A 9119-nucleotide genomic window follows, 5' to 3' on the forward strand; every position below is an offset into this window, starting at 1 on the left:
AACAATGGGTAGCCTTGGCCCTGTGTTGTACTTTGACATTTTTAGCCAAGTTGTCAGCTTCTTGTTGCTGTGTTTTGTGCTGAACTGTGTACCTTGTTTCTTTTGTTCATGAATCAACACATTTTATGCAATTTTGTAAAATACTGGCCATAATCTTTCGTTGTTATACATTCAAGTATATGGATTTACAGTGAGTGGCTGGTCTGTATAAAAATCATTATACAAAGCTGACTGAATGCTTATACCAGTTGCACTTAAATGAACATGCCCATTCTCGTTAGCTGATGCAGTAATATATTCAATTTATCTATGCATTGCTGGGCTCTTAATGTAGACAGAGACTTGTCTAAGGTTTGGGTTGTCAGCAAGTTGAATGGACACTTTAGTTATTTAATAAAGACTTTTGACCAAAATTCAGAAAATGATGAGAGAAAAATGAATTCCAGCTAGTATGATAGATATTTTTTTTTTTTTTTAATGCTGATCTTATTTAGCCTGTTGGCTAGCTAGCTGGTATCGTTTACTTTTAATTCCTTGTTAAAATGAGGCAATAATTTGCAAGATTTTGTAAATATGTAAAATCTTCATATCTTTTTAGATATCTATTTCAATATTTTCTGACTACTTCTGTGTATAGTAACACTTTTGTGCATGCTTGATGTGACATTTATAAATTTGTACCACTATGACTTTATCCATGTAAAATAGCTATTTATTGAATTTTTCTTTTAGAAGCTGGACTTAATTATTTTTCTCTCAGTTTAAACATTTAAAATGGCAAACTTGTTACTGTTTATTAAAAGAATTGTGTTTTGTAAGACAGCATGAAGATAAATGAATTGCAACCATATGAAGAAATTATATCGCCTTGGTTCTTTGGTGAAGCACAATTCTTGTAACAAACTGTGATGAATTCTTTGTCCTCTGCCATACTTTTTCTTCATACAAACAAACCAAAAATCCATAATGGGCAATTGCATTGTTGGTAAATGTATCCTTTTTATGTACAGGGAATCTGAAGAGGATAGCTGATTCATTTAGAAGTGTAACTTGGTGCTGTGATTATAGCAATACTTTGGTTACTTGTATGTCATCTTCTCATGCTAAGTTTTTAAATGTTTAGTTTTCCTCTTGTCATGGTCAAACTGCCGAATTTACTTGAAGGATACTAAATTGTGTACTATTAGGTCAATGAATTGTGCAATTGTTTCCTGTTTTTAATTTTTAAAACTGAGGGTCAAAAATGTATGGAAACTCCAGATCAAGTAGAACATAGTAATACTACTTAATTTAACCAAAGTTTTTAGGTGAATATTTCAACTTTGAATGTAAACTAATGGATAAACTGACCAACAGGGACACTATTAGCCCAGCACTACAAGCACATTGTCTACAGATGGGGAAACTAAATACAGTAATTTATAAAATAATGACAAGGTTACTATTTTTTTATTCCTATATTTCATTGGAAAAAAGGAAAATACTATCAATTGTAAAATACAGTAGGTATGGTTATAGTCCTCTTAATAAAACAGAGATTCCAGTTATTCAAAGTACCCTGTGCATAACAACAAATTTAGTGACAATCGGAACATGTTTATAATATCAGATGTTCAAGAGAAAGTCGCTATTGTTGAATTGGTTTTAATATTTGTACATAAACACTGAGATTTTTTTTAGCATTATTTTGTATTTGTTGTACTTTAATACCTGGTGTAAAATTCCAGAAATAAATGTCTGGAAACCTTTCTTCACTTGTAAAGCTTTTCATGCATCTGAATTGTTTGCTACTTCCTGTTCAGAGTTATTTAGCAATAACTCTGAACACATTTTAAGATACTCTGGGTACTGCTGAAGTGCACGCTACCACTCTACCTGATTTTACAGATGAAATAGTCTATAAACAGCTGGTAGAAGTCTCATGATTGCTAGCCCTCATTCTCACAGGGGACTTCAACTTAGCAAATGTCTGGGAGAAAACAGTCTAGGAGGTTCCTGGAGTGTGTGGAAGATAACTTCCTAACGCTGTTGGTGAGTGAGCCGACTAGGGAAGACATGCTGCTGGACCTGTTGTTTGGAAATGGAGAAGGACTTGTGGGTAATGTGACAGTTGGAGGCCGGCTTGGGCACAGCGATGGCTAAATGATAGTTTTCTGTTCTCAAAGAAGTAAGGAGGGGAGTTAGCAGAACTGCTACCTTGGAGTTCTGGAGGGCGGACTTTGACCTGTTTAGGGGCCTGCTTGACAGAGTCCCTTGGGAGGCAGTCCTGAAGGGCAAAGGAGTCCAGGAAGACTGGACGTTCTTCAACAAGGAAATCTTAAAGGCATAGGAGCAGGCCCTCCCCATGTGCTGAAAGATGAGCCATCAGGGAAGAAGACCGGCCTGGCTCAACAGAGAGCTTTGGCTGGAACTCAGTGGAAAAAAGGAGAGTTTATGACCTTTGGAAGAAGGGGCAGGCCACTTGGGAAGGCTACAAGGATGTCATGAGTTTATGTAGGGAGAAAATTAGAAGGGCCAAAGCCCAACTGGCTACTGCTGTAAAAGAGTATAAAATTGTTTCTATGAATACATTAGCAACAAAAGGAGGACTAAGGAGAATCTCCATCCTTTATTGGATGCAGGGGGAAACATAGTGACAAAGGCTGAGGCATTTAATGCCTCCTTTGCCTCAGTCTTCAATAATTCTCTGGGTACCCAGACCCCTGAGCTGGAAGACAGGGAGCAGAATGAACCCTCCATAATCCAAGAGGAAATGGTTAGCAAGCTGCTACACCCCTTAGATACACACAAGTCTGGGGCTGGAGGGATCCACCTAAGGGTACTGAGGGAGCTGGCAGAAGTACTCACCAAGCCACTTTCAATCATTTATGAGCAGTCTTGGCTAATTGGGGAGGTCTGTCACATTGCACTCAGAAAGGAGGGAGGGTAAGTGACTCAGATTCGTAAATCCCCAGTGGCATGGACTAAGATGAGACAAATCTCAAGGTCCGTATACAAATGTTTATTAGATTAGTAGCCAGGTCTTAACTGGGTCCATGATAATTAGTTAAGTATATAACAAATTATTGCAAGTGGTAAGGCATGCATTGTGTTGATTAGCAACAGGTATACAAGAAACTAGGGCAAGTGGTACTTAATAACAGATATACAATGAATTATAGCAAGCAGTATGGTATGCCTTGCGTTATTTCTTTGAGAGGAAAGAGAAAGAAAGAAGAAAGGGGAAAAAAAAAAAAAAGGAAAGAAACAAAGGGATATAGAAGGAAAGATTGAAAGGAAGAGAGAGAGAGAGAGACCACTGGTCCCGGTTCCAGTGTTACTCCAGTCAGTGTGGGTCATAGAAGCGCTCTTCAGGGAAAAAACCTTCCCAGGTCATAAATCATCTTCTTTTCTTTAGGGAAAGTCTTCCCCCTTTTATGTTCACCCACTCCTAGGGGCAGTTTTGTCTCAAGTTTCTCCCCCCATCCCCAGGTGACGTGCAGCATGATTTGGGTGGGGAGATGAGAGCTATAGTCATATATATTTAGTATGATCTTGATAATCTTCATTAGCATATGCAGGGGTGTGAACTTTAATATGCATTTCATGGATAATGAGGCAAGGGTCAACACTGGGCATAGCGTCTTTTTCAGAGAAACAGCTCATCCTTCACAGGAGAAAAAACAGGGCTGTTCTGTTTCTTTAAGACTAGTTCTCAAGGTGCCCGTCTCTCTCTCTCTCCCATGAATAACACGAGATAAGCAGGTGTTAGCCTTATCAGTTCCTTGAGCAGAAGGCCTGGTACTTAGAGCATTTCAGACATTAAGTCTCTTCAGGCTGCTTTGTTTAGGAGAAATTAGAAGTGGTCCCTTACACCACCCAGTGGCTTAAGCACAAGAGGAAATTAGGAGTCCTCCCTTACAAGGTCCCAGTTGACTGGAGGTTAGCAAATCATGTCACACCCATCTACAAGAAGGGCTGGAAGGAGGATCTGGGGAACTACAGGCCTGTCAGTCTGACCTCAGTGCTGGGGAAGGTTATGGAGCAGATCATCTTGAGTGCCATCACAAGGTGAGGGGTTACAGCCGGGACAGCTGACCCCAGCTGACCAAAGGGCGATTCCACACCACGTGACATCATGCTCGGCATATAAAGCTGGGGGAAGATGAAGGAGGGGTGGACATTTGGAGTGATTGCATTTGTCTTCCCCAGTAATTGTTATGCATGATGGAGCCCTGCTTTCCTGGAAAAGGCTAAACACCTTCCTGCCGATGGGAAGCAGTGAATGAATTCCTTGGTTTGCTTTGCTTGCCTGTGCGGCTTCTGCTCTATCTATTAAACTGTCTTTATCTCAACCCACAAGTTTTTTTTTTTTTCTCACTTTTACTCTTCTGATTCTCTCCTTCATCCGAACTGGGGAGGGGGAGTGAGTGAGCGGCTGTGTGGTTCTAGCTGCCAAGTGGAGTTAAACCAAGACATGTGGCCAGCAGGACTAGGGAAGTGATTGTCCCCCTGTACTCAGCTCTGGTGTGGCTGCACCTCCAATACTGTGTTCAGTTCTGGGCCCCTCGCTACAAGAAGGACATTGAGGTACTGGAGCATGTCCAAAGAAGAGCAATAAAGCTGGTGATGGGTCTGGAGAACAAGTCTTACGAGGAGCAACTGAGGGAACTGGGGTTGCTTAGTCTGGAGAAAAGGAGGCTCAGGGGAGACCTTCTCAGTCTCTACAACTACCTGAAAGGAGGTTGTGGGGAGGTGTGCGTCAGTCTTTTTTACTACATAACAAGTGATAGGACAAGTTGCACCAGGGGAGGTTTAGATTGGCTATTAGGAAAAAATTCTTCACTGGTTGTCAAGCATTGGAACAGGCTGCCCAGGGAAGTGGCGGAATCACCATCCCTAGAGGTATTTAAAAGATGTGTAGACATGGTGCTTAGGGACATGGTTTAGTGGTGGACTTGGCAGTGTTAGGTTTACAGTTGGACTCAATCTCAAAGGTCTTTTCCAACCTAAATGATTCTATGAAAGGGAGGAATGAAAAAAAAATAACATACAGAGATGCAGGTAAAGTAGTAAGTAATAATTTCCCTCAAACACTAAAACATTATGGTGTTAGCATAGAAAAAATTTTGGATGGGACTTAGACATAGCTCCAGCGTAACGTATCACAGCTGCTCTCTTCTGTAAGAAAACCCACCCAAATCCTTAAATCCATGTCAGGTTAAATTAGACTATTTGAAATGCTTTTTGTCTTTTTTTTTTTTTTCTCTTTCCTTCAACAAAATGAACACTAATCTTTGACCCTGAAAAGCACTGTGTTATTTCCAAGATCCTACATACCACTTCTGTCAAGGACCAGAATTATTTAGTGCTGTGGTTTCCTAGGCCCAGCCTGCTTGTTTTTGCAATGGCTGGCACCATACTGTTTCAGGGAAAGAAAGGATTTATTTTATTTTTTTTTAATAGATAGTAGTACAAGCTCCTATAAATTTGAACAGCAAAAGCAGTAATTTGCAAGTAATTTAAATGGGCTTTGCTTCCCTTTCTCTAAGAGCTAAGAGGAAGAGATGCAAGATAAGTGTCTTCAATGATGGTTGATACAAGGTGCAAAACAAAATACCTATCCAAAATATCTACACCTCCCTTTTTCCAGTTGTTTTGCATAAATATCAATGTTGTTAGACAAAACAAAGCATAATGATCAGCCCCATCTAGTCCTTTCTTGTTTTGATGCAACTAATGGTTAGCTATGTAATACTGGAGTCATAAAAATGGTTTTAGCATATTGAGTATATGTCCATACAATGTAAACCTCTGCAAAGTTTTTTAGCTCATCTCTTGATCTTTCAAGCACCTCTGTTTTCCTGCCATCCTGAATCAACAAGGATTCTAGTTAACAACCTCCTGGAGAATTACAATTGACTGTTACCATCAGCTTTGCCTTTTGACCTAAGAAGTCAAAAGTCAGAGCCTTGCAGACCAATTGTCTTCAGAAGAGCCAGGTGAGAGGAGCTGGGTGTCTCTTGATGCAATTTTATTTATTCCAAGATCTGATTTCACCATCTGAACAGGAGCAGGAAGCCCTCACAGTTTCCAAATCAATACTGTAGTGTCACAGGCTCCATCCTCCTGCTGAGGAGGCACATGGATTCAGCCCAACCTACTAAGTTTCTCAGCCTCTCACACTCAAGTTGGCTAGCTGCATTTGAGCACTGGTGCCTGCAATCAGGGGACTCCCTCACTGGCAGCACCAGGACTGCCAGGACATTTACCGAAAAATAAGCCTAAAACTCTCCATGCAGTAATGAGTCAGAGACACCACATGTGTGCGGTGTGATCAAATAAACCACCTGCTCAGGCAGGTGGTTGAACTGAAGGAAGAGGTGGATAGACTTAGAAGTATTAGAGACAGTGAAAGCGAAATAGATTGGTGGAGCCGTACACTGAGGCGTAGGAGTGGGGCAGAGGCTCTGCAGGATGTGGATGATCTCCCTTCTGCTTGTCACCAGGCAGAAGAAAGGAACCTAAGGGACAATGAGGAATGGAGGCAGGTCCCTCCTCGGAAGGGCAAGCAAAACTCCTGCCAGCCCCCCTCACCTTCCCAGTTGCACTTACAAAATAGGTACGGTGCTTTGGAAATCGAGGGCCAGGCATATGAGGATAGGGACAAGGATTTAGACAGTGAACTACCCAGAGTCAGCCAGCCACCCCCACGCCTTCAGACTTCAGCAGCAAAAAAAAAGAGGAAGGTAATTGTGGTGGGTGACTCTCTTTTGCGGGGTACAGAAGGCCCCATTTGCAGACCGGATCCTTCCCACAGAGAAGTCTGCTGCCTCCCTGGGGCCAGGATTAAGGATATAAAGAAAAATCTCCCTACCCTGGTCTGCCCCTCGGATTACTATCCATTATTGGTATTTCAAGTAGGCAGGGATCAGGTAGCTAACAGTAGTCCAAGGGCCCTGGAGAAAGACTTTAGGGCCCTTGGACAGCTGGTTAAGGGATCAGGAGCACAAATTGTGTTCTCCTCCATCCCATTACTTGCAGGAATTGATGAGGGTATAAACAGGAAGAGCCAGCAGATTAACTCTTGGCTCCAAGGCTGGTGTCACCGTCAGAACTTTGGTTTCTTTCATCATGGGATGATCTATAGGACATTAGACCTGGTGGCAACTGGTAGGGCAAGCCTTACCCAAAGGGAAAGAGGAATACTAGGACAAGAATTAGCAGGGCTCATTGAAAGGGCTTTAAACTAGGGTTGAAGGGGGATGGGGATGAAAGCAGGATTACTAAAGAGGAGCCTGGGAGCAGATTACCAGTGCCGATGGGTAAAAGTGCTAGCAAGGTCTTGTGGCCTGTTGCCTCAGCAGAGGTGGAGGATCGTAACCTATGTGGTAATGACATGAGGGACAGTGATAGGCTGGCAACCACAGAAGGGTCTGAGCATGGTCAGGGAGGTGTTGGGCCTCACCCCCCCATAAAAGTGGCAAGAAAACTAGCCCAGCTAAAGTGCATTTACACAAATGCACGTAGTATGGGCAACAAACAGGAGGAGCTGGAAGCCATTGTACAGCATGAAAGCTATGATGTAGTTGCCATCACGGAAACGTGGTGGGATGAATCGAATGACTGGAGTGCTGCAATGGATGGCTACAAGCTCTTCAGAAGGGACAGGCAAGGAAGGAGAGGAGGAGGAGTGGCCCTGTATGTTAGGGAGGAATATGAATGTGTGGAGATAAATGAGGGTAATAGTAGAGTTGAGTGCCTGTGGGTACGAATCAAGGGGAGGGCCAGCAAGGCTGATATTGTGTTAGGAGTCTATTACAGACCACCCAACCAGGATGCAGAGGTTGATGAAATGTTCTATAAGCAGCTAGCAGGTGTCTCGAGATCACTTGCACTTGTCCTGGTGGGTGACTTCAACCTACCAGATATCAGCTGGGCACTCCATACAGCTGAGAGGGAACAGTCTAGGAGATTCCTGGAGTGTGTCGGGGATAACTTCCTGACACAGCTGGTGAGTGAGCCAACTAGGGAAGGAGCACTACTTGACCTTCTGTTTGTAAACAGAGAGGAACTTGTGGGGGATGTAACAGTTGGAGGCCATCTGGGGTACAGTGATCATGAAATGATAGAGTTTCTGATTCTCAGGGAAGCGAGAAGGGGAACCAGCAGGACTGCCATCATGGACTTCCGGAGGGCAGACTTTGGTCTTTTCAAAAGTCTGCTTGACAGAGTCCCTTGGGAGGCAGCCCTGAAGGGCAAAGGAGTCCAGGAAGGCTGGACATTTTTCAAGGAGGAAGTCTTAAAAGCGCAGGAACAGGCCATCCCTGAACGCAGGAAAGCGAGCTGTCGAGGGAAGAGACCGGCCTGGCTGAACAAAGAGATAAGGTCACAGCTCAGGGAAAAAAGGAAAGTTTATGTCCTTTGGAAAAAAGGACAGGCTACTTGGGAAGATTACAAAGGTGTAGTAAAGTTATGCAGGGAAAAGATTAGAAAGGCCAAAGCTCAGCTAGAACTTAACCTGGCCCTGGATGTTAAAAACAATAAAAAGAATTTCTATAAATATATTAATAGCAAGAGGAGGACTCGGGAGAACCTCCACTCTCTCCTGGATATGGAAGGTAACATAGTGACAAAGGATGAGGAGAAGGCTGAGGTACTGAATGCCTTCTTTGCCTCAGTCTTTAGCAGTGCAGTAGGGTGTCCCCCGAGTACCCAGACCCCTGAGCTAGCAGTTAGGGGCGGGGAGCAGGATGAAGCCCCCGTAATTCTAAGGGAGATGGTGAGGGACTTGTTCCAGAACCTCGACATAAACAAGTCTATGGGCCCAGATGGGATTCACCCGAGGGTTCTGAGGGAGCTGGCAGAAGTGCTTGCAGAGCCACTTTCCATCATCTACCAACAGTCGTGGCAAACTGGGGAGGTCCCAGCTGACTGGCGTCTAGCAAATGTGATGCCCATCCACAAGAAGGGTCGGAAGGATGATCCAGGGAACTACAGGCCTGTCAGTCTGACCTCGGTGCCTGGGAAGGTGATGGAACAGATCATCCTGAGTGCCATTATGCAGAGCATGAAGGATGCCCAGGTGATCAGGCCCAGCCAGCACGGGTTCACGAGGGGCAGGTCCTGCTTGACAAACC

Source organism: Numenius arquata, chromosome W (assembly GCF_964106895.1).
Source record: "Numenius arquata chromosome W, bNumArq3.hap1.1, whole genome shotgun sequence".
Lineage (NCBI taxonomy): Eukaryota > Metazoa > Chordata > Aves > Charadriiformes > Scolopacidae > Numenius > Numenius arquata.